Below are 23,965 nucleotides of genomic sequence, written 5' to 3'. Positions count from 1 at the left end.
CAGCTGGTCTCTAACTCCGGAGTTCAAGTAATCTTCCAGCCTTGGCCTCCCAAAATGTTGGGGTTACAGGCATGAGCCACGGCACTCGGCCCAATAAAGCCTTTTTCTTTATTAAAACATTAAGTTTCTCAATTAATTTTTTGTGGTAAACAGAAGGCTCACTTCCTCACCCCATAGTCCATCACACATAGTGGAATTCTTCTTTAATATCATAATCATAAGGAAAATAGAAACAATAAAATCACAGTAGTGAGTTAGGAAGTAGATCATGTTTCTAGTCAAATCTTTTGATTCTGTTGATGAGAAAGCTGGAGCTCAGGAGAAGAGAGATGAGTCACTCATCTCAGTAAATCCTGTCTTAACTCAACCATGTGGGGTTTTCTTTTCTTTTTTTTTGAGATGGAGTTTCGCTCTTGTTGCCCAGTCTGGAGTGCAGTGGCTCAATCTCGGCTCACTGCAACCTCTGCCTCCCGGCAGTTGCTCCCTTCAAGCGATTCTCCTGCCTCAGCCTCCCAAGTAGCTGGGATTACAGGCATGTGCTAATTTAGTATTTTTTGTAGAGACAGGGTTTCTCCATCTTGATCAGGCTGGTCTCGAACTCCTGACCTCGGGGGATGTGCCCGCCTCAGCCTCCCAAAGTGCTGGGATTACAGGCGTGAGCCACCATGCCCAGCTGGGATGTTTGTTAAAAGTATGTATGTTCTTGAAAATAAAGTTAATTAATTAAAAAAAAAAGTTTGTTTCTAGGCTCTACTCCAAAATTATAGAATGAGATTCTCCAGAATCTTCAGAATCTTCCTTCAAATAGGAAACACCTAAATAAGAAGCAAACTTAATTTTTCTACAATGCAACAATTTTGTTTAATATAGGATGCACATGAGGTATAACATTAAGCCATCTTTCCTTAAGTGTAATAACTTATTACAGTCTAACGACTTCCCAGTTTGCTTATACCAATAGCCAGGTTTTAACTGTCCTTAAAATATTTTTTTGAAGTTTTAATTCATGTGAATCACTTCCGATTCTAAAAGTCAATGCTCTAGAATGGTGAACTAGGGATAGAATGTGTTTACTTCTTCCACACACATGACAACCCATCCGTTTGGGGATATACATATATATACATATAATACATATATATTATACATATATATATTTAAGTACACAAGGAAAAAACTTAGGTGCTTAAGTTCTTTTCTTAACTATGGTTCTACAAACCCATCATCTAAACAGATTACATCCAAGTAAAAACACTATATGGAGAGAGATGGAAGTAAAATGTAGGGGGAATAATGCTTATTAAGTTTTGAAGATGGATATCTTCAGAATTTAATGCTCAATTCAGTTACTAAACCAGTTTACAAGCTCTTAACTACATGCCATGGACTATTTATAAACATTAACTCACTAATCTGCATAACACTATGAGGCACTATTGTTACCTTATTTTACAGACGACAAAACTGAGACACAGAAAGATCGGGTACGTGGTAGTACCAGTATTCAAACCATGGCAAGTCTGCCTCCCAAGTCCAAGTTTTTTTTTTTTTTTTTTTTTTTTTGAGACGGAGTCTCGCTCTGTCGCCCGGGCTGGAGTGCAGTGGCCGGATCTCAGCTCACTGCAAGCTCCGCCTCCCGGGTTTACGCCATTCTCCTGCCTCAACCTCCCAAGTAGCTGGGACTACAGGCGCCCGCCACCTCGCCTGGCTAGTTTTTTGTATTTTTTAGTAGAGACGGGGTTTCACCGTGTTAGCCAGGATGGTCTCATTCTCCTGACCTCGTGATCCGCCTGTCTCGGCCTCCCAAAGTGCTGGGATTACAGGCTTGAGCCACCGCGCCAGGTCCCAAGTCCAAGTTCTTAACTACACCATTGCTAAACAGGAAATGCTCATTGGAACATTTCAGATTTCAGATTTTTTGGATTAGGGATGCTCAACCGTTAAGTATAATGCAAATACTCCCCAAAAAACCCAGAAATCCAAAACACTTCTTTCTGGTCACAAGCATTTCAGATAAGGAATAATTAACCTGTATTAACTTTTCAGCCTTAAAAAAAAAAAAAAAAAACTTAAAGTCCAAAACTATCAACAAAGGAAGTGCCTGCATTCTAGAAAGTAGATTTACCTGAAACAATCCCAAGTAATCCTTAATAGTTGCTTGTTAACTAGGCACTCCATTGATGCAATCCTGGCAGTCAACTACATTCGGAAGCTGGGAAAACTACTCTCTCCAGTAACAAGCACTATTTGTTATACACTTCTCACCACCACTTATCCACCAGAGCCTAGATCTGTCCTACCATTTTCTCCTGGAAATTACGTAAGATCGTTTTTGCTGGATTCTAGTTCTGCCAGATGGTCAATTCATGACATCTAGACCTGAATACTAAGCTTTCTGACTTATTTCTTTACACAGTCAACTTTTCTGAAGGTCCATTCCATCTATTATTACTTTAAAAAATGAAATATAGCCAATCGCTTCCGACCGAGAATGTTTAGGGTCTTCTTACTTAGGTACTGAATGAGCCGTAGCTCAGTATGCCTACATTATATCCAATCATATACTCATCCTGTTTTCTAACAGAGAAACATCTTTTCTTTAGCCTAAAGCATGCCTCACATGATACAATCCCACATGTATACCCCAGCGGCATATAAGCATAAACCATATTTTATTCCTTCTAGAGTAGTGTTTCCAGGAAAAAAAGTCAATTTTAGCATGTACCCTAAACAATATGCAGTTCTTGCTAAAGAGTTTCAAAGCTAACTTCCCAATATGCATCAGCTAGTTCACACTTTAATTTTTTTTATGTGATCACGGTTTGAGTTTTCATTTTTGTGGGACTTGCTATGTAGAGCAAAAGTGGAAAATGTTTTTCTGTCACAAGAAAACAAAAGTCAATTACCTGTGGCAGTGTCTTCATTACCTCAATCACTGCTAAGCCACTGAGAAATCCTTCGAAGCCAATAGAGTACAGCAAAATAAAAGTCAGATACTTGGTAAACGCTGAGAAAAGTAACAGCAACCTCATTAATGGAAATGTTAAGGCTGAAGTCTTCATATGAGACAGAACACTTGTACTCTCAAACCTGTCAGCTTGGCAGGAAATATAATGCTTCTATCTCTGGTGGATGAAAAAGGGAAACAGGCTAGTGTTCTAGAAAAAATCCAGAAGAAACATAGTAAAGGGACGAGAGAAAAGGAACTGGTTATCCAAATGAAATTCAGTTTGCACACAGCAGAGGACCTGTGGACTCGAACACATCAAAGAATCCCAGCAGCTCTCGTTTTCATGGCATCTTGGTGCTAAAAAGATAGCAAGCTCTGGGATTCCCTTCACTTGAGAATCAGAGTGAGGTCTCCCAGCCCGCCTTCCTTGTTCTGAGCTATGTTTCTCCTGTATGTCCAGTGCATAGTCCTCAACTCAAACAAGTGACATGCCAGAAGGAGCTCAGAGTAATACACTTGGGTATATTAGCAGATGAAATAAATCAAATGGAGAGAGAAATTCTAATGTTTTAAAAAGTATTTTTGCGAGTGTACCTGTCTGATTCTTACTTTGGAAGCTTCCTCTCAGGTGTGTACTCTATACCCTGTGAGGTGTGGGGTGTCAGACTGCCCCTAGTGGGGGATGTCTCCCAGTTAGGCTACTCAGGGGTCAGGGACCCACTTGAGCAGGCAGTCTGTCCGTTAAGCTGATAAGCAACTTCAGCAAAGTCTCAGGATACAAAATTAATGTGCAAAAATCACAAGCATTCTTACACACCAGTAACAGACAAACAGAGAGCCAAATCAGGAATGAACTTCCATTCACAATTGCTTCAAAGAGAATAAAATACCTAGGAATCCAACTTACAAGGGATGTAAAGGACCTCTTCAAGGAGAACTACAAACCACTGCTCAGTGAAATAAAAGAGGACGCAAACAAATGGAAGAACATACCATGCTCATGGATAGGAAGAATCAATATCGTGAAAATGGCCATACTGCCCAAGGTTATTTATAGATTCAATGCCATCCCCATGAAGCTACCAATGAGTTTCTTCACAGAATTGGAAAAAACGGCTTTAAAGTTCATATGGAACCAAAAAAGAGCCCGCATTGCCAAGACAATCCTAAGTCAAAAGAACAAAGCTGGAGGCATCACGCTACCTGACTTCAAACTATACTACAAGGCTACAGTAACCAAAACAGCATGGTACTGGTACCAAAACAGAGATATAGACCAATGGAACAGAACAGAGTCCTCGGAAATAATACCACACATCTATAGCCATCTGATCTTTGACAAACCTGAGAGAAACAAGAAATGGGGAAAGGATTCCCTATTTAATAAATGGTGCTGGGAAAATTGGCTAGCCATAAGTAGAAAGCTGAAACTGGATCCTTTCCTTACTCCTTATACGAAAATTAATTCAAGATGGATTAGAGACTTAAATGTTAGACCTAATACCATAAAAACCCTAGAAGAAAACCTAGGTAGTACCATGCAGGACATAGGCATGGGCAAGGACTTCATGTCTAAAACACCAAAAGCAACGGCAGCAAAAGCCAAAATTGACAAATGGGATCTAATTAAACTAAAGAGCTTCTGCACAGCAAAAGAAACTACCATCAGAGTGAACAGGCAACCTACAGAATGGGAGAACATTTTTGCAATCTACTCATCTGACAAAGGGCTAATATCCAGAACCTACAAAGAACTCAAACAAATTTACAAGAAAAAAACAACCCCATCAAAAAGTGGGCAAAGGATATGAACAGACATTTCTCAAAAGAAGACATTCATACAGCCACAGACACATGAAAAAATGCTCATCATCACTCGCCATCAGAGAAATGCAAATCAAAACCACAATGAGATACCATCTCACACCAGTTAGAATGGCAATCATTAAAAAGTCAGGAAACAACAGGTGTTGGAGAGGATGGGGAGAAATAGGAACACTTTTACACTGTTGGTGGGATTGTAAACTAGTTCAACCAATTATGGAAAACAGTATGGCAATTCCTCAAGTATCTAGAACTAGACGTACCATATGACCCAGCCATCCCACTACTGGGTATATACCCAAAGGATTATAAATCATGCTGCTATAAAGACACATGCACACATATGTTTATTGCGGCACTATTCACAATAGCAAAGACTTGGAATCAACCCAAATGTCCATCTGTGACAGACTGGATTAAGAAAATGTGGCACATATACACCATGGAATATTATGCAGCCATAAAAAAGGATGAGTTTGCGTCCTTTGTAGGGACATGGATGCAGCTGGAAACCATCATTCTTAGCAAACTATCACAAGAACAGAAAACCAAACACCGCATGTTCTCACTCATAGGTGGGAACTGAACAATGAGATCACTTGGACTCGGGAAGGGGAACATCACACACCGGGGCCTATCATGGGGAGGGGGAAGGGGGAGGGATTGCATTGGGAGTTGTACCTGATATAAATGACGAATTGATGGGTGCTGACGAGTTGATGGGTGCAGCACACCAACATGGCACAAGTATACATATGTAACAAACCTGCATGTTATGCACATGTACCCTAGAACTTAAAGTATAAAAAAAAGAAAAAAAGAAATACTCAGAAATGTTAATAAGTTATTATTGTCTTTAGCCACTAGGATTTTTGTTGTTGTTCTTTTCACATAATAAAATTACCACTTAGACAAAATAAAAAATAAAAAAATTAAAAAATAAAAAAAAATAAGAAGTATTTTTGCCTGGAAATAAAAGATATACAATTACCAGCTTGAGAAAGTGGTACGTTTCTTGCTGAAAAAAGGATCAGAAAGCTTCCTCCACTGCTTTTTAAAAAATAAAAGTGACTGGAATAAAGAATGGTTTATTTCTCTAGCATAAACATAGCAAAGGGTTAACTTCATTTCTTAAGGGAAAAGCGTCATCCTCTGACTTGAGAAGAAACCAAACCTTTCTAATTGTGGCTTTTGGACTAATTCCAACACATCCGGGTTTTTATCAACTATCAGATTTGGGAGGAAGGGAAAGATACCTGGTGTAAAGTACTACTAAAGAGTTCTCAACAACAAGCTTGTCAGTAGTGAACAAATTAAATAAAACCCTAAAGACTCTGCTTGGGTAGTTGATGAATTCAGTTCCACATGTAGACTGCAGCCTTTCCCGTCAGTGGATAAAGCAAACTCACTGTTTCCTCCATCTCAGCACACAGAGAGACAGGAATCATGTCTAGCTGTGCCAAGATCTGCTTCCTCCGTGGATCCCAGACTTGAAATACTTCCACTATCTATTGTGAACTTGATTGGCTCTTACTTTTATCCCTTAGCATGGCTGAGACCTTCTACCTTCTGTAGAAGGTAGATACAGATAAGATCTGTATCACACTCATTTCCTGAACATGTGCCTTAACAGAGTCACTGAGGAAATGCCAGACTGATGCCACTTATTCTTGCCATTTTACCAGCAAACAATGACCCTCTATCTGAACAATGTAAGGAGAAAGACCTCACCAGAGGTAAGGTTTCTGAAAGACCTCAAGGATTGAGAAGAATAACCCTAAGGCACGGTGGCTCACGCCTGTAATCCCAGCACTTTTGGAGGCTGAGGTGTGTGGATCTTGAGGTCAGGAATTCGAAACCAGCCTGTCCAAGATGGTGAAACCCCGTCTCTACTAAAAATACAAAAATTAGCCAGGTGGGGTGGCGGGTGCCTGTAATCCCAGCTACTCAAGAGGCTGAGGCAGAAGAAACGCTTGAACCCAGGAGGCAGAGGTTGCAGGTAGCCGAGATCGCGCCACTGCACTCCAGCATGGGCGGCAGAGCGAGACACTGTCTCAAACAAACAAACAAAACAGCTCAGATGTTGCTTGTTATTTTCTATTATAAAGCCAAAGTAATGCCTATGTATAGGGAACAAAAGTGTTTCAAGAAGAAATAATGAACAAATTAAAACCTAATTTGAATTAGAAGTTGGTGGCTGGAGGTGATGATTTTTACCGTGCAAAGAATGACAACTTCTTTCTTTGTCACTGCTTTTCCTCCTGTGCAGCTTCTGAGAAGGTATATCCTGAAAATAATGACACATGTTGCTAAGGAAGGAGACTTTAAAAATATCAGATATTTCCCATAAATCAAGTAGTATGATCATACAAACAATGCCATCACAAATGGCATAGGTTATTCATTAAAAATTAAACTGAATAACTCTTTAAGGGCAAGATAACTCTTTAAGGACTCTAGTGAGTCCTTAACAATTGAATTTCTACTACGAAAATAGCATGGGTTACCCACGGGAAATAACCCTCAGTAGCTTACTTTTATGTCAACAGAGTAAACACAATATACTGTGTACAAATGCAGTCTTCCAAGTCTGGGGCATTCCAGAAGATGCCATCATTATAAAGGATATTCTCTATGAGTTAAAATTTGAGGCTGGGCACAGGGGGCTCATGCCTGTAATCCCAGCACTTTGGGAGGTCAAGGCAGGTGGATCAAGAGGTCAGGAGTTCAAGACCAGCCTGGCCAGGATGGTGAAACCCCATCTCTACTAAAAACACAAAAAATTAGCCGGGTGTGGTGGTGGGCACCTGTAATCCCAGCTACTCAGGAGGTTGAGGCGGAGAATTGCTTGAACCCGGGAGGCGGAGGTTGCAGTGAGCCAAGATCATGCCACTGCACTCCAGCCTGGGCAACAGAATGAGACTGTCTCAAAACAAAAACAAACAAACAAACAAAAAACTGACAACTCTTAATAAAGGGAAGACTTTTCTGTTATAAAAATTAAAATGGGCCAGGCCTGGTGGCTCATGCCTGTAATCCCCAGCACTTTGGGAGGTCGAGGCAAGAGGATCACTTGAGCTCAGGAGTTTGAGACCAGCCTGGCCAACATGGCAAAACCCCATCTCCACACAAAATATAAAAATTAGCCCGGTGTGGTGGCATACACCTGTAATCCCAGCTACTCGGGAGGGAGGCTGAGGCGGGAGAACTGCTTGAACGCACGAGGCAGAGATTGTAGTGATCTGAGATCGTGCCACTGCACTCCAGCCTAGGCGACAAAGTGAGACCCTGTCTCAAAAAAAAAAAAAATAAATAAATAAATAAATAAATAAATAAATAAATGCTTAGTAAATATATTCCACTTAATTTTCACCCCTTTTCACTTCCTTGAGGATTTCCAACTTAAACAGAGCTAAAAATTAAAAAAGAGTTTTTTGGCTGGGCGCAGTGGCTCACGCCTATAATCCCAGCACTTTGGGAGGCTCAGGCAGGTAGAATGCTTGAACTGAGAAGTTCAAGACCAGCCTGAGCAACATGGCGAAACCCCATGTGTACCAAAAATACAAAAATTAGCCATGTATGGTAGTGTATGCCTATAGTGTCAGCTACGTGGGAGGGCTGAGTTGGGAGGATCACTGGAGCCTGGGATGTCAAGGCTGCAGTGAACCGTGATCACGCCGCTGCACTCCAGCCTGATGACAAAGTGAGAACCCATCTCAAAAATAAATAAATAACAGATTTTGAAAATTTAAAAATTTACCATTAAAAACCCGTAAGCGTAACTGTCTGTCTATAGTGATTAAGTGAATTCAATTGGCTACACCAGGTGAAATATCTTGGAGGTCTCTACATTGCGAGCATGGAATCCAAAACCCATCCATAGCAAAACCAAGAACAGGAGGATAAGAAAGATATGAAGTAGATCTGTGTTACAGTTATTCTTAGAATTAAAAGGAAAACAAATGTGCTACAACATGAAGAGGTACAAAAAAAATCACTCAAGTTCACTTTACTCATCATTACACAATTACGTTCGAGTTTACATTCAAGTGTACAATATTTTAGACAGATAGAAAGGATTAAAAATAATTGAATAAACACCCATCATAGGTTTAGTTATATATAAAACCCAGTTATCAGAGTACGAACTAAAGAGGGATTTAAGAATAAGCTTGTGGCTGCACACGGTGGCTCACGACACCCAGCACTTTGGGAGGCCAAGGCAGGTGGATCATCTGAGGTCAGGAGTTCAAGACCAGCCTGGCCAACATGGCGAAACCCCATCTCTACTAACAATACAAAAATTAGCTGTGCATGGTGATGGGCGCCTGTAGTCCCAGCTCTTCAGGAGGCTGAGGCAGGAGAATCGCTTGAATCCGGGAGGCGGAGACTGCAGTGAGATGAGATCACGCCACTGCTCTCCAGCCTGGGTGACAGAGCAAGACTCAGTTTCCAAAAAAAAAAAAAACAACAAAAAATAAGAACAAGAAGCTTGTTTTGTTTGAGAGCATTCAATTTCTCTCTTTTAATTTATCATTCAACAGTTAATAAATTTAAGCCTACTAAATGCTAGGTGTTTTGTTGTTGTTGTTGTTTTGTTTTGTTTTTTTTGGACAGGGTCTCACGGTTGCCCAGGCACGATCATGGCTCACTGCAGCCTCGACCACCAGGCTTGGTGATCCTCCCACCTCAGTCTCTCAGGTAGCTGGGACTACAGGCACACACCACCATGCCTGGCTAATTTTTTTTTAGATACAGGGTTTCACCATGTTGCCCAGATTGGTCTTGAACTCCCAGGCTCAAGTGATCCGCCTGCCTCAGCCCTCCCAAAGTGCTACAGTTACAGGTGTGAGCCACTGCACCTGGCCAATGCTAGGTTCTTGACCTTCCTATTTAAAATGGCAACAGAACTGGAGGCCAAAAGAGGTATTGCATTTCATTTTAAAGAAAAAGAGAGCAGACTAGTAGATTTGGGGGTGATCTATATGCAGTCCTGCCTGGGGGAAGGAGAGAAAAGGCCTGTTAAATTTCTCAAAGGCCTTTCTCATTCACAGTGATATGAACTTGTACCATGTTCCTTTTTGGCTATGAGAAGAATGTGGACTATTTTTTGCCTCAGAAAGTCAAAGATCCATGCTTCTGAACATTTTCTTTAGTAGTATTCTTTTTTTTTTTTTTGAGACAGAGTCTCACTCTGTCACCCAGGCTGGAGTGCAGTGGTGCAATCTCAGCTCACTGCAACCTCTGTCTCCTGGGTTCAAGCAATTCTCCTGCCTCAGCCTCCCAAATAGCTAGGATTATAGGTGCCCACCACCACGCCCAGCTAATTTTTGTATTTTTAGTAGAGACAGGGTTTCACCATGTTGGCCAGGCTGGTCTCGAACTCCTGACCTCAAATGATCTGCCTACCTTGGCCTCTCAAAGTGCTGGAATTACATGTCTTTAGTAATCTTACCTCACTCCAGCCTCATGGAAAACTAAGCTGGAAACAATGAACAGCAACTTACAGAAGAGGATTCAAACTGACCAACCATGACAAATTGGGAAAGGAATCAATCTGAAGCTTAAGAAACTACAAAAGGATACTCTACTTATCAAAAATAAAATTCAGAAACAACATGGGAAAGGATTAGCTGTGGGCAAGTATTACTGGAACAGCTCTAGCGATCTCACAGGAGAAACTGGGTGTGGCTCTTTATAAAAAGTATTGTGCCTCTGAAACAAAGACAGTGCTGATGATCTACACCCACAGAATACACGTGACATACACACAACTCGGGCAATAGTCTACTATAGTGGGCATTGATTATGACCTTATGAAAGTAGTGTGCCAAATTTAAGATTGGAAACTTAGGGAACAAATGGAAAATTGCACTGCGTCAAAGAACAGAAAATGTGGATTGCTAAATAAAAAATTGAAAAGGATTTGGTGCTACTGACCTTGAAAGAAAGAAGGGACCTGAGAAAAGCTGCTCTTAAAAGGCAGTTCTCCCTAAGTCCGCAATCGCTGCCTCTCTTAAGATGCCAAGTGCACTTGGCATCTTTGCCATCCTCTGCTGCAACGGAGAGCCTTTTGGCTTCTAATCTAGAGATCTAGAAATTGGAATGGCAAAAGTCTTCAGTTTCTTATTCACATAAAAGAGATCTTGTTTGCTCAGCTGCCCTGTGAACTGAATTTAAGGAACGTTTGCATTATTTTGGAATTACCTAATTTGAGTTAAGACATGAGTCTGGGTGTTTATAGGTTACCATCTGCAGAATATTCATGGGATGGGAGTTCTCTGCCTAATTATTCATTTGTTTTGGCTTATGAGCTTTTTAAAATTGACTGAGGAGAAACATATTCCTAGAAAGCCAAGATATTCTCACATTCCCTCCCTCCAGCCCCACTGGCCTCTTCACTGTTCCTCAAACAGGCTGGTACACCCAACCTTGGGGTTTTCCTTTGTATAGATTGTTCCTTCTGCCTGGAATGTTCTTTCTCCATGTATCTGCACAGGTTTCCATGCCTTTACTCAGATTGTACCTTTCTCAATGATGCTATTCTAACCATCCTATTTAAAATTATATCCCCTACCATGTTAGCTGTTCTACTTTTTATTTCATAGTACACAGCACCCTCTAATATACCAATTATTTATTAGTATGACTCTACAATTTTTTTTTTTTTTTGAGACAGGGTCTCGCTCTGTCCCCCAGGCTGGAACACGGTAGCGTGATCATGGCTCACTGTAGCCTTGACCTCCACGGGGCTCAAGCAATCCTCCCATCTTAGTCTCCCAGTGCTATAGGTGCATGCCACCATACCCAGCTGATTTCCTTGTATTTTGTAGAGACGGTCTGTCTGTCTGTCTAATCCTTTCTGTCTGTCATGTTGCTCAGGCTGGTCTCAAACACCTGGGCTCAAGCAATCTGCCGGCCTCAGTCTCCCAAAGTGCTGGGATTAGAGGCGAGAGTCACTGGACCTGGCCCTAATTATATTTATTGTTATCTGCCTCCTCCACTGGAATGTAAGTCCCCCAAAGACAGGGATCCTTTGCCTGTTTAGTTTATGGATGTAGTCCAAGAGTGCAGAACAGTGCCTGGCACACAGCAGGCATTCAGATATTTATTTCACAAACTAACTCAAACAAAAGAACACCCTGTAACTGCTTTTAATAAGGACCATAAAAAGCCATTTAGTTTTTAAATGGAACAAATGGGAAAACTGTATACACAAATAAATCAATATTCAGACTATCATGTTTTAGATATGCCAGTGGTACTAGCAGTGAATGTAATCTGATCCTAGACGGCAGAAGAAAACTTCAACTTAAGGTTCCAAGACCATTGTTTGGCACCGGAACATTTTATATATAAATAACTTTATAACTCAAGTCTCTGATGTCTACATTGTAAACTGATTTTTAAGGGTTGATTCTTAGGGGAAGAACTATTTCTGGCAAATGATTCAAGGGCATCAGTATTTCGAGCTAAGAAAGCAGTTTCTCTTATTTTACATATTAAATCTATCTAAAATACAAATAGAGAAAAAAGAAAAGCTTATGTAGCAGCAAAAGAGATTTTTCTTTCTTTTTTTTTTTTGAGACGGAGTCTTGCTCTGTCGCCCAGGCTGGAGTGCAGTGGCGCGATCTCAGCTCACTGCAAGCTCCGCCTCCCAGATTGACGCCATTCTCCTGCCTCAGCCTCCCAAGCAGCTGGGACTACAGGTGCCTGCCACCACGCCCGGCTAATTTTTTGTATTTTTAGTAGAGATGGGGTTTCACCGTGTGAGCCAGGATGGTCTCGATCTCCTGACCTCGTGATCCGCCCGCCTCGGCCTCCCAAAGTGCTGGGATTACAGGTGTGAGCCACTGTGCCCAGCCCCAGCAAAAGAGATTTCAAAACACAAATTGGGTTAAGTCATGTTTTAAAATCATTCTATGGCTTCTCACTGTGTTTAATAACATTATACTCCTCATCGTGGCATGATCCAGTGTCCGCCATCCACACAACATCCATCCAGCCCCCTCCCTCACTCGCTGGGCTCTTGAGGTGCACAGGCCTCTCTCAACTGCTTGAACATCACCCCCACTCCCGTCCCCTGCCCCACCTCAAGTTCCTGGCTACTGACTTTCCTCAGAGCAATATTCTGCAAGGGCCTCCCCACACCCTCCTCCTTGGCATCTCAATTTAAATGTTACCATCTGTTGCCTGGTTTTCCACTCCCTTTACCCCAAGTTCTTCATTTATACTTCAGTTCCTAGTTTGTATCTCTCAGTACTTGCAGTTATTGGCCTCTCCCACAAGAATAAAAGCCCTTCTAGGGCTAGTACAGTGTCTAATTTATTTATCAACTTATCCCCATCCCATAGCATAGTTCCTGTTATAAAGTGTGTATATGGTACAGAAAATGTTCAAATATTTGCTGATCGATTGAGTGTGCATCTACCATTAACTAAAGTCCAAGGGATCAATTGATATTTCTAATTTTCTGAGCTGCAAAAATTAGGATGAATGGGAAGGTTATAGTATTTTCTCTCATCCAAACAAAGACCTTCCATGCTGACATCCACCACTCACCTGTTTAAAGCTGTTTATCCCTACACATAAAGATTCTCACCTGCTCTGGAGGAGTCTTCTTCATCTTTTAGATTTTTCCTTCCTAACAACAAGAAATTAGGATCACATAGTACTTCTGCCAAAAGTCTATAGACTTGCTTCATAAAACAAAGCTGCATGCACTTTCCTCCCAGTCCACTTCCATTTGTAGTTCTCCTATGGCCTGGTCACGATTACATTCTGTATATGCTTGTAGAATTTTAAAATGCTAGGAACTGAATTCGCCACAGGTTGCTACGTTTTCACGTTCAAGTATCTGTTAAACATCGAGCACTGTGCTAAGAATATTAGTGCTGCCGCCTCCAGTTCTCCTCCACCAAACACTACATGGCGCTGACACTAAGCCGGGCACTGTTTTCTATACTTCACACATATTCGCTCTTCTGTGAAGTAGAAGCTCTTGTCATCTCCTATCACAAGTGGAATAGATAATGAAACAGAAGCACACAGATGGTAAGCAGCTTGTTAAAAGCCACACGACTATTACACATTAGACATGGAGTCAGTGTCCATGACGTCAAGACACAAAACAATAGCATCTCGCAAAACTGAGCAAGCCATGGGCCCCACCCTTAACAAGTCTACACCTTTGGAGAAACAAACTATAAACAAATCTTTGCAACATGTTTGTGCCAAGTTTAACATGCCTGGATGAGCAACCAAGGAGATGAGCACTTGTGCTTGAGGAAAATCAAGGACAGGTTTATGGGAGATAAACACCCTTCTGGCAAAATTCAATGAGATTGTTCGTATTCATCCTCCTCTGCCTCCTGAAACACCCGTCGCTGAAGTCCATCTCGCCTTTTCCTGGTTTCCCTCCCTCCCCTCTGGAGGGAGGTCTTCCCTGTTTCCTAAATGTTGAGGATCCACAGGGCTCTCTGGTCTATTCCCTTTACATACTCCCTTCCCTTCCCACCCTATTCACCCCTAGACCTTAAAATACCAACTAAATGCTAAGGACTCCCAAAACGCTACCTTCAGTTCAGATCTTGGTGGTGCTTCAGGCCCAGGAGATACCCACTGAAGTTTCAGTCAGGCAGCCCTTCAACACTGAGAGGTACTTTCAGATTGTACTTCCAACTTAGAAGCCAAAAAACAATTCAACAATCTGCTCCTTATCCTAAGTTAATCAGATCTCTGAATAGTAGAAATAAGCTATGTGATAATACTTACAGTCCATTATTTCCTTCTGTTTTAAGCACCAACATATGTATTTACTGATTTTGAAAAAACTGTCATATACTTCAGAATAACATATTGGATCATTTCCAAACGAGAGAATATGAATCAAAGGGAATCCAGGGAAGAAAGTAAATCTGTAACCTTAAACTAGCATGATATTCTTTTTAGGATATTCTTTTTTTCCCAATAAAAATTAACTGAAAATTAATTTTTTTTTTTTTTTTTTTTTGAGATGGAGTCTTACACTGTCACCCAGGCTGGAGTGCAGTGGCTTGATCTCAGCTCACTGTAGCCTCTGCCTCCCGGGTTCAAGCTATTCTCCTGCCTCAGGCTCCCAAGTAGCTGAGATTACAGGCCCACGCCACCATGTCTGGCTAATTTTTGTATTTTTAGTAGAGACGGGGTTTCACTATGTTGGCCAGGCTGGTCGCAAACTCCTGGCCTCAAATGATGCACCTGCCTTGGCCTCTCAAAGTGGTGGGATTACAGGTGAGAGCCACTGCGCCCGGTCTACTATTCTCTTTGATCTGAAGATGAACTGAGAGCTGAAAAGCACTGTTTAGATCTGAAATAAGAATCTGAAAACTCTTAAAAAAAAAAAAAAAACAAGCCCAGCCAAGCATCAGTCTTAAAAAAAAAAAGTAAGCCGGGCATGGTGGCTCACGGCCTGTAATCCCAACACTTTGGGAGGCCAAGGCAGGTGGATCCTGAGGTCAGGAGATCGAGACCATCCTGGCCAACATGGTAAAACTCCGTCTCTACTAAAAATACAAAAATTAGCTGGACATGGTGGCATGTGCCTGTAGTCCCAGCTACTCAGGAGGCTGAGGCAGGAGAATTGCTTGAACCTGGGAGGCAGAGATGGCAGTGAGCCGAGATCACGCCACTGCATTCCAGCCTGGGCGACGGAGCAAGACTCTATCTCAAAAAAAAAAAAAAAAGTGGCCAGTGAAAACAATTGAAGGTATTTAAAAAAAAAAAAAAAAAAAAAGAGAGAGGAGACAGAAAACAGAAAACAGGCTAGGGAGACTAAAAACATACTTTCATAAGGAAGTGAACGTGGTCAGTGGAAGACCGAGGAGGACTCTCAGAGAGCAACCAGAAAGCTGGGCAGCCTGGGCTCAAAGGAGGCAGATGGACACTTCATTGAGGATAAAGAGAGCATCTTTCCCCCAGACTTGAAAGTAACAGATCACTGCAGGAAATATGCAGAAAGAGCAAAATGAAGCCCCCTTCCTGCAATGTGGAGCTAACCACTGCTGACATTAGGGTTTATGGGGAGAAAAGCAGTTTTTAAGAGGAACTCTTGGAGTAAGTCTGAGCATCCTGGGTTCATGTTCATATCAATTCTAAAAACGTCATTCATTAGTTTGCCCCCGCTTTTACGCCATAAATCTTCGTACATATAAGCCCCTCCTTTGAAACAAAATTCTTCCTTCAATGTCTTCTTAAAATTAACTTAAAAAAAACTCAAGCTGCTTGAGTTTTTTTTTAGTTAATTTTAATAAGTACAGTAGTGCATGTTTTCCGCAGTAGAATAAAGAAAGAAGCAGTCTATTTCTAGTGGCTGGGGGTAGGGAGGCACTGGGGAAGAGCAGGAACCTAGAAGAGTCAGCAGAGGGTAGACACCTCCCAGCCCCATGGACAAGACTCCCGCGGAATCTGTAAAACTGCAGTGAAGTACTAAGTTCTGGCAACAGCACTCAAACCTGCTCCTTAGCAAGAGAGCTAAAAAGAGAGTGTTTCTTACGCACTGTCAATGTGACTCTTAAGGCATATAAACAATAGGGAGAACTTGTCTCTACAAAAATAAAAAATTAGCCAGGTGTGGTGGCACATGCCTATGGTCCCAGCTACTTGGGAGGCTGAGGTGGGATGATCGCTTGAACCCAGGAGGTCGAGGCTGCAGTGAGTCATGATCACGCCCACTCCAGTCTGGGCATCAGAGAAAGACCCTTCCTCCAAAAAAAAAAAAAAAAAAAAAGATAAATAAGAGCTGAAGGATAAGCTTCCAAAAATAAACAAGGAAAACAAGAAATTCGTGCTTTTCCTTATGTGATATTACTGTGCTGCATTCCATGACACTAAGAATATAAAAATATAAAACATAACTTCCGTCCTTAAGTGTTTACCTCTTAATCTTTTCCCAAGGACCCTATTAAAATGACAACAGAGCAGTTTTTCTTTTTTCAAGGTATAAAACCAAGAACGTGAGGTGCAGGAGAGAGGCATTCAAGTTTTCAATGAATTTTTGGAGATGGAAAGCAAGCTTTAAATGCAGACCTGAAAATGTGGATTGGCATAAAGTCTATTTAACTAATGCGCAGTGTCTTCCTCACCCCCTGCTAAGCCAGAGCACTATCTATTTTCATCTGTTTTCTCCACCTCCAAATCCAGAGGTTTAGAGAAAAATGAACTGAAATCTGAAATGGGCCTGGAGTGAAATACATCAGCAGCAGCAATGAAGAACTGAAAACACAGATTATGTCAACAGATGCACACTAAAAGGTTATCCAAGCCCCCATCCTTGTCCCAGCAACCAATGTACTGTCAGTTAAAGAAACATTAGCAAACATATACATTTGTACAAACATATACACAAAACCCATGTATACTAGTCACCCTCCAGTGATGCCCACCACCCAACAAGACCCATGCTGGGAACTTAAAATAACAACAACAACAAAAAAAACGAACAGTCAGAATCATTCGACATTCCAAGAAATCCCACAATAAAATAAGTCATTTATTCCTTAAATTATTAAGCATCTATTCATCACCAGGCACTGTTTCAGAGGCTGGAATTATAGAGGCAAACAAAAAAACCAAAATCCCTGCCCTCATAGAATGTTTATTTTAGTGGTGAGGAAGAGAAGTAAATAAATACGTGGGATGCTAGATGGTCGGAAATGCTTCTGGAGAGAAACAAAGCAGGGAAGTAAGATGGGGGTCTGAACCTCTCAATCCAGTGCTCTCCTCACTGAGGTGACATTTAAGCAAAGACTTGTGGATTCATCCAAAGTGAGGTGTGGGAGCAAGTCACTGGATATCTGAGGGAAGACACATCCAGACAGAGGCACAGGTGCAAAGGCCCACATCACCTGGAGGAAATGGAGCCCACGCAGAGAGGAAGAAAACTAAAACACTACAATGGGCCCTCTGAGCCCATCATGTCCACATAACAAGAATGGATATTACAAAAAGGTATCAAAGAAAAATTAAAGAGTGAGAGAAAAATCACAAAAATAGTATAAGAAAACATCCCGGAACTAGAGAACATGAATTTCCAGAACCAAATCCGTCTGTGAGAAGCCAGCACAACAGCTGAGTAAAGACCCACATCCTGGTGTTAACACACATAGTGAAACTGCAGACCACCAGAGACAGAGAATACCCTCAAAGCTTCCAGAAGGGGAGAAAACAAACAAAATAAGGTTGCATAAGAAGGATTTGAATCACCATGTCTCTAGAGCAATTACAGATGCCTTCAACACTCTGAGAGAACCTTATTTCCAATCTAGAATTATGTAACTGCCAAACTATCAAACAAGTGTGTGGGCTAAACAAAGTCATTCAAATACTTCTTAGAAATAACTGAAGTATGTGCTTTTAAAAAATAAAGACATAAGCCCAGAAAGAGGAAGACACAGTTCCTGCACAGGAAAGGGCAGGTCCAGGAGGACCCCAGGGCAGCAGTTCTTGAGAGCAACAGTAAAGGGAGGAGGAGGAGGAGGAGGAGGAAGAGGAGGAAGAGGAGGAAGAGGAGGAGGAGGAGGAGGAGGGGGGGGGAGGAGAAGGAGGAGAAGGAAGAGAAAGAGGAGGAGGAGGCAGAGCTCCAATAAAAAGGTGATACATTTGAGCTCACAGAAAATGTTACTGACAAGAATGTGACAAATATATTGGAGCATTTGGGAAAAAATTAACAGTAGGTACATGAAACACACAGGTGAAGGCTAACCTCCACACCAGGAGGAACACACTGTCACAGATCATCTAGCTCAACAGTGAACAGCATTTGACAGAGGTGTAAGTACATAAAAGCTACCTGTTTTAGCAAAAAATTACAATAGAACTGTATTAGGGGATAGAGGGCATGGAAAAATAGGAAAGTGGTGGGATGCAAGAGCTAAATACTAATCTATGGCTACAAGAAATCAACAGGCCAAACATGAGGGGAAAACCAAGAAAGAATAACCAACCAACTATTTAGCAACAAGAAGATACAGCAGACTCTCAAAAAAAGGCATTTTGTTCCACATCGTTTTTTCATAACATTGATGAGAAAATAAGTGATTCCTGGCTGAGGTCACCCATCTGTGTGGAGCTGGCACATTCTCCCCACGTCTGTGTGTGTTTTCTCCAGGTATTCTGCTTTCCTCCCATGTCTCGAAGATGTGCCTACTAGGTTAACTGGTGTGTCTACACGGTCCCTGTGTTTGTGTGTGTGTACACGCGCACCCTATGGGATAGATGGCATCCTGTCCAGGGCTGGCTCCTGCCTTGTGCCCTGAGCTGCCGGTTTAGGCTCCAGTCACCTGTGAGCCTGAGCTGGAAAATGCATGAATGAATACAAATTACCAGCAAACAAAAATCTGCAAAGTTTATGGTAATCATTCAAATGCACAACAATAACCGATGTGGCACAAAAGCTCAGTGGGCCTGCCCTATTGGTGATTGATTGTTTTGGAACTGAGTATGGTGGTAGGAAATGCTCCTGACAATTTTCACTTTGCACACATTTATTCCTAGATTTAACCCACCACCACTATGACTGCAGTAACTCACTGACTCACCAAAAAGTGGGTGAAAATCTTACTTGTTTCAGTGTTTCATATTAGAAATGTTTTGGTCTTTATTTAGAAGTTGGGTATGTGTTTGTGACCAGAAAAACGCCATAGAAACCATATGGTAAAACTGGTTTTGTTATATGGTGTTTCAAGAATACTGATGATGTTGACAACTTACTGTAAAGACAGAGGAAAAGAGGAAAACAACTGAGTAGCTGCCTCTAAAGAATGGGACTATGAGGTAGGGAGGGCAGAGGAACAGTTTTTGTTTTGTTGGGTTTTTTTTTTGGTGACGGAGTCTCGCTCTGTCACCCAGGCTGGAGTGCAATGGTACAACCTCGGCTCACTCCATCTCTTCAGTTCAAGCGATTCTCCTACCTCAGCCTCCCAAGTAGCTGGGATTACAGGCACACGCTACCACGCTCAGCTAATTTTAGTACTTTTAGTAGAGATTGGGTTTCACCATGTTGGCCAGGCTGGTCTCAAACTCCTGACCTCAGGCAATCCACCAACCTCAGCCTCCCAAAGTGCTGGGATTACAGGTGCACCCAGCCTGAGAAACTGTTTTTTAAATATAAATCTTTTATTACTATTTGACTTTTAAACCATATTACACAAATTACTTTTTCTCTTTCTTTGAGACGGGTCTATCTCTGTCACCCAGGCTGGAGTGTAGTACTGCAATCACGGTTCACTGAAGCTGCAGCCTTGACTCCCTGGGCTCAAGTGATCCTCCCACCTTAGCCTCAAGGGTAGTTAGGACCACAGGTGCGTCACCATGCCCAGCTAATTTTGTGATTTTCTGTAGAGACAAGGTCTTGCTATGTTGCCCAGGAGATCTCAAACTCCTAGGCACAAAAGATCCTCCCCGCTAGGCCTCCCACAGTGCTGGGATTAAGGTGTGAGCCGCGCACCCCGCCCCCATTGAGGAAATCTTTTTTTTTTTTTTTGAGACAGAGTCTCACACTTTCACCAGGCTGGAATGATGCAGTGGTGCGATCTCCGCTCACTGCAACCTCTGCCTCCCGGGTTCACGCCACTCTCCTGCCTCAGCCTCCCAAGTAGCTGGGACTACAGGTGCCCGCCACCATCCCTGTCTATTTGTATTTTTAGTAGAGACGGGGTTTCACTGTGTTAGCCAGGATGGTCTTGATCTCCTGACCTCGTGATCGCCCACCTCAGCCTCCCAAAGTGCTAGGATTACAGGCGTGAGCCACCGCGCCCGGCTGGAAAGCTTCAAGTATATTCCAACACCACTCAATGAAGTAACCTCCAAATATAAACATTAGCTCAGTGGCAAAAAGTTAAATTCTGGGGACAAGAGCAGAATTCGGTTTCTTAGTATCAATGCTAAACGTATTCAAGATAAATCTGAAATAAATCCCACTGATTCGGGCTGAAAAGGAAGTACTTACATATCAGTGGAAAATCTTCATAGACTAGAAACAGAGTTGCAAAGATCTTTTAAATGACAAAAAAACTGAAGCCCAAATTATTTGTTCAAGTTCACAGTGGCTGAACTGGGACTAGTCCCACATCTCCTGGCTCCCAATGACTGCACTTTCCAGGGCACCTCCCGAGAGTTCCTGCTAATTGCATCTTTAAATCTCTATTAAAACCATAAAACAATGTCCAAGTACTTCCTGCTTTTCAAGGAAATGGAATCGCTGGTTAATCTGCAACTAGCAAATCACAGTTTGAGGAGGTGTAACTTAAACTTCATGCTACTGATTAACCTTCAATTTATGATAAACGCAAGTTCCTTTATTAGTCAGTCCTTCTTTATACTTCTGAAATACTAATGCAGCCTTTTTGTTCCTGAATAGACTAGGAACTATCTTTAAAAAGAAACTATCAAGTCCTTCATATAGTTATTTTGGGGGCACATATTATGATATATCAAAATCAATGTAAATAAGTCATGTTTGAATAGAGCTGTACTCTGCAAGAATGAAGAAATCACTAATAGAATTTCCTTCCTTGTTTTAAGAAAATAGTTTAGACAAGAGGAGTTCCCAACAAATGGACTGTGACCTTGACGCAGAAATGGAAAAGTGAACTGCCTAAAAAGGGACCAGCTGAATGAGGAAGAGGGAGGAGGATATAGAGATTATAAAAAATAAAAACAAAAACCAGAAACAAAAGAGTGTTTGGCAGTGGCAGTATCGCAGCCAGTGAGGTTTATCTGAGGGGCGATTATTGCTATTTGAAAATTGAAAAAAAAAAAAAAGGACATGACATTTGCATAAATTCTTTATACTGAGAACAACTCTACTTTAAATCACCAAGTGCCTAGACTCACGGGAGAAACATCAAGGATGTCGTAACGTACGTACCCATACTGGCTAAAGCTGTACTGTCATACCAAACAAAAACTTTGAGTCTTTAAATTTCTCTACAAAGTTTCAACAAGACAAACCTAAAAGTTCCTTCTCCAGAAATAAGGAACAAATACTTTTATTCTTCGTCACTGTGTGCTTTGAGTTAACCTGAAACCCTAGAGCATAAGCTCTGTGTCACTAGCAATGACATTTGAGTTGGTTCTTCGTTTTGTTTCCTGCCACAGAAGGCCAATTCTGCAAGAACAGGTGTAGTTTCTCGAATGCCATAAAGTTAGGGTAGAAACAGGTTCTCCCATCCCGGACACAAAACTATAAAAGTCCTGTACCCAAAACAAGTTTTTAATTAATGTAATGATATGAATTTAATTCCCAATGGCAAAATTTCAGGGTCCTTGGAAAAGGGAGCTTCAAGTATCTAAGTAATATATGATGTTCATCTGTTTAGTGAAATTAGAACCTAGGTCTGGAGCATGGAAGGTAATAATTCTTTTAGGGTGGAATTTCTCAACTTTTATAGATCTCTGTCCTACTGGTAAATGTGCAGGGCGGTGGGGGGAACAGGAGAAATGGATGTTGTTTCTCAATCTCCCTTGGAATTCTTCGCATTTATATCTGAATCGGCATTTACACCTGCCTTATAACAGAAACGTACACAAGGCTTGCTTCTTTCCAACTTTACAAATACATCTGCCTCTACGTTCATTCTTCAGGCCGGTGACAGAAATAAGACAATTCAAAATGTTCAGACACACCTAGCATACATTTATGATGCACTTCAGCCATCTAATAGATATTGTGAGTTTACTATGTGCCAGGTGAGAGGATTTAAAAAAAAAAAAAAAAAGTCTTCCAGGGACTCACAGATCAACAGCAGCTGCCAAGAGTACGTCTTTACCTGCGTAACTCATAATCAATTCAAGCTCAAAGGACAGTTACAGTGTAGGGGAAAAGACCAGACCTCATCACTGACCACCTAGGTTGTAACTAGTTTTCCTACTATTAAACCCTTTCCTTTCCCATCTGTCCTGCATTCAACTGCCAGATTCATTTCCAGAATTTCACTTTCAAGGAGTCTTCTGCCCTACTCAAGAAGCTTCAAAGACTCCCCACTACCTCTCGTTCAAACTCTTCAACTTGTCACCTCTAGTTCAAACTCTTCAACTTGTCACCTCTAGTTCAAACTCTTCAACTTGAGTCTTCTATGAGTAGCTCCACCTGATCAACTTTGTTTCTTGTTGGTACAGCTCCCTTCTGCCAAACCCCTTAGGAGGTGCCGAACCCAAATCTAAACTACCTATTCTCTAATAACTCCTCCGGCAGCCTTCATTCCAAGCAGTCTTAAAAAACTGTTCCCTCTGTCGTCACAAATTCATTAGTTTTCAGGACATTCTTTCTGAACTCAGCATAAGTTTTCCTCTTAACAAATGGCAGGTACATCCTAAGTTACTTTTAAACTACCATCCCAAGCAGATGTTTATCTTCCCAGCCACCCCTGAGTGAAATCAGAGGGAGTCACTTGCAGTTCGAGCAAGAGAATTCCAACATCGCATCTCGTGAGAGGGGGTTTGGTGCGGTTGCAAACTGTGGAGGAGAGGAAAAACAAAGGAAACAGGAAAAGTGAAGGTCTGTGCTCCGTACTTTCAGCTTTTTCTTTAGGAGTAGCGAAGGTAGGGAGGAGAGCCCAAGCAATGAATTCTTGAGGAAGGACAGAAAAACCACTCACAGTGCTTCCTAAGTAGGAAGTAGGGGCTGGGGGCCCTGGGTAAGGGAAGGGGCCGTTATCCTTAGGAGAGGGTGGCAGGTTACAACGTGAAACAATGAGGATAGGAGTTGGAAGATCACGGCTGCAGAGATCCGGGCATCCAATCAAGATGGTATCCCACGAGTCCCGCAGGGGACTGGCGGATCACCGGAGATTCGGTGGCTAAGAGGGACGGCGTAGGTGCCTAGGAGGGCTCTGGGGCGAGTGTTTATGGGACATCGCCTCTAAGGGGGCGCGGGGGCGGGGAGGAGTTTTTCAGTGGGATTGTGTACCAAAAGGAGAAACGTTTCTCGGACCAGTGTTCTTCTTGAACGGAAATCCCGAGGACGCGGAAAACGTTAAAGCGTGAGGCACCGGCATTTCCCAGCCCCAGCCCTGCTTCCCTACACACTCACCGAGTCTCCTCCAAACGCCACTGCTCCAGCTGCAGCTACCGGCCGGCGCAGCCGCACTGAGCGCACACCTTCCCCCCGTGACTCGCCCAGGCCCCACCCCGCACACGTGACCTGCAGTGTCC

General features: G+C 42.1%; 1 protein-coding gene and 1 pseudogene across 5 annotated transcripts in view; one reads left to right on the top strand and one right to left on the bottom strand.

The window, feature by feature from the left end:
• FAM118B (family with sequence similarity 118 member B) overlaps nucleotides 1-23,947 on the bottom strand; it is a 52,180-nt gene extending 28,233 nt beyond the window's left edge. Inside the window, exons 1-3 of one of the 5 annotated variants that reach the window (XM_033206196.1) lie at nucleotides 23,844-23,920; nucleotides 6,992-7,061; nucleotides 2,907-2,956 (exon numbers count right to left, since the gene is read on the bottom strand). The gene's annotated coding sequence lies outside the window, so the exon portion shown is untranslated. Of the gene's footprint in view, nucleotides 1-2,906; nucleotides 2,957-6,991; nucleotides 7,062-23,206; nucleotides 23,268-23,843 lie in introns of all 5 variants that reach the window. The other 4 variants (XM_033206197.1, XM_033206193.1, XM_033206195.1 and 1 more) reach the window with 4 other exon arrangements.
• LOC117081930 lies at nucleotides 21,490-21,617 on the top strand (annotated as a pseudogene).
• Nucleotides 23,948-23,965: the final 18 nt, after the last annotated feature.

This window comes from Trachypithecus francoisi, unplaced genomic scaffold (genome assembly GCF_009764315.1).
Source record: "Trachypithecus francoisi isolate TF-2019V2 unplaced genomic scaffold, Tfra_2.0 Lachesis_group8, whole genome shotgun sequence".
NCBI classification, from domain to species: Eukaryota; Metazoa; Chordata; class Mammalia; order Primates; family Cercopithecidae; genus Trachypithecus; species Trachypithecus francoisi.
The sequence above is the reverse complement of the archived record's forward strand: the minus strand, read 5'-3'. Positions and strand labels throughout refer to the sequence as shown.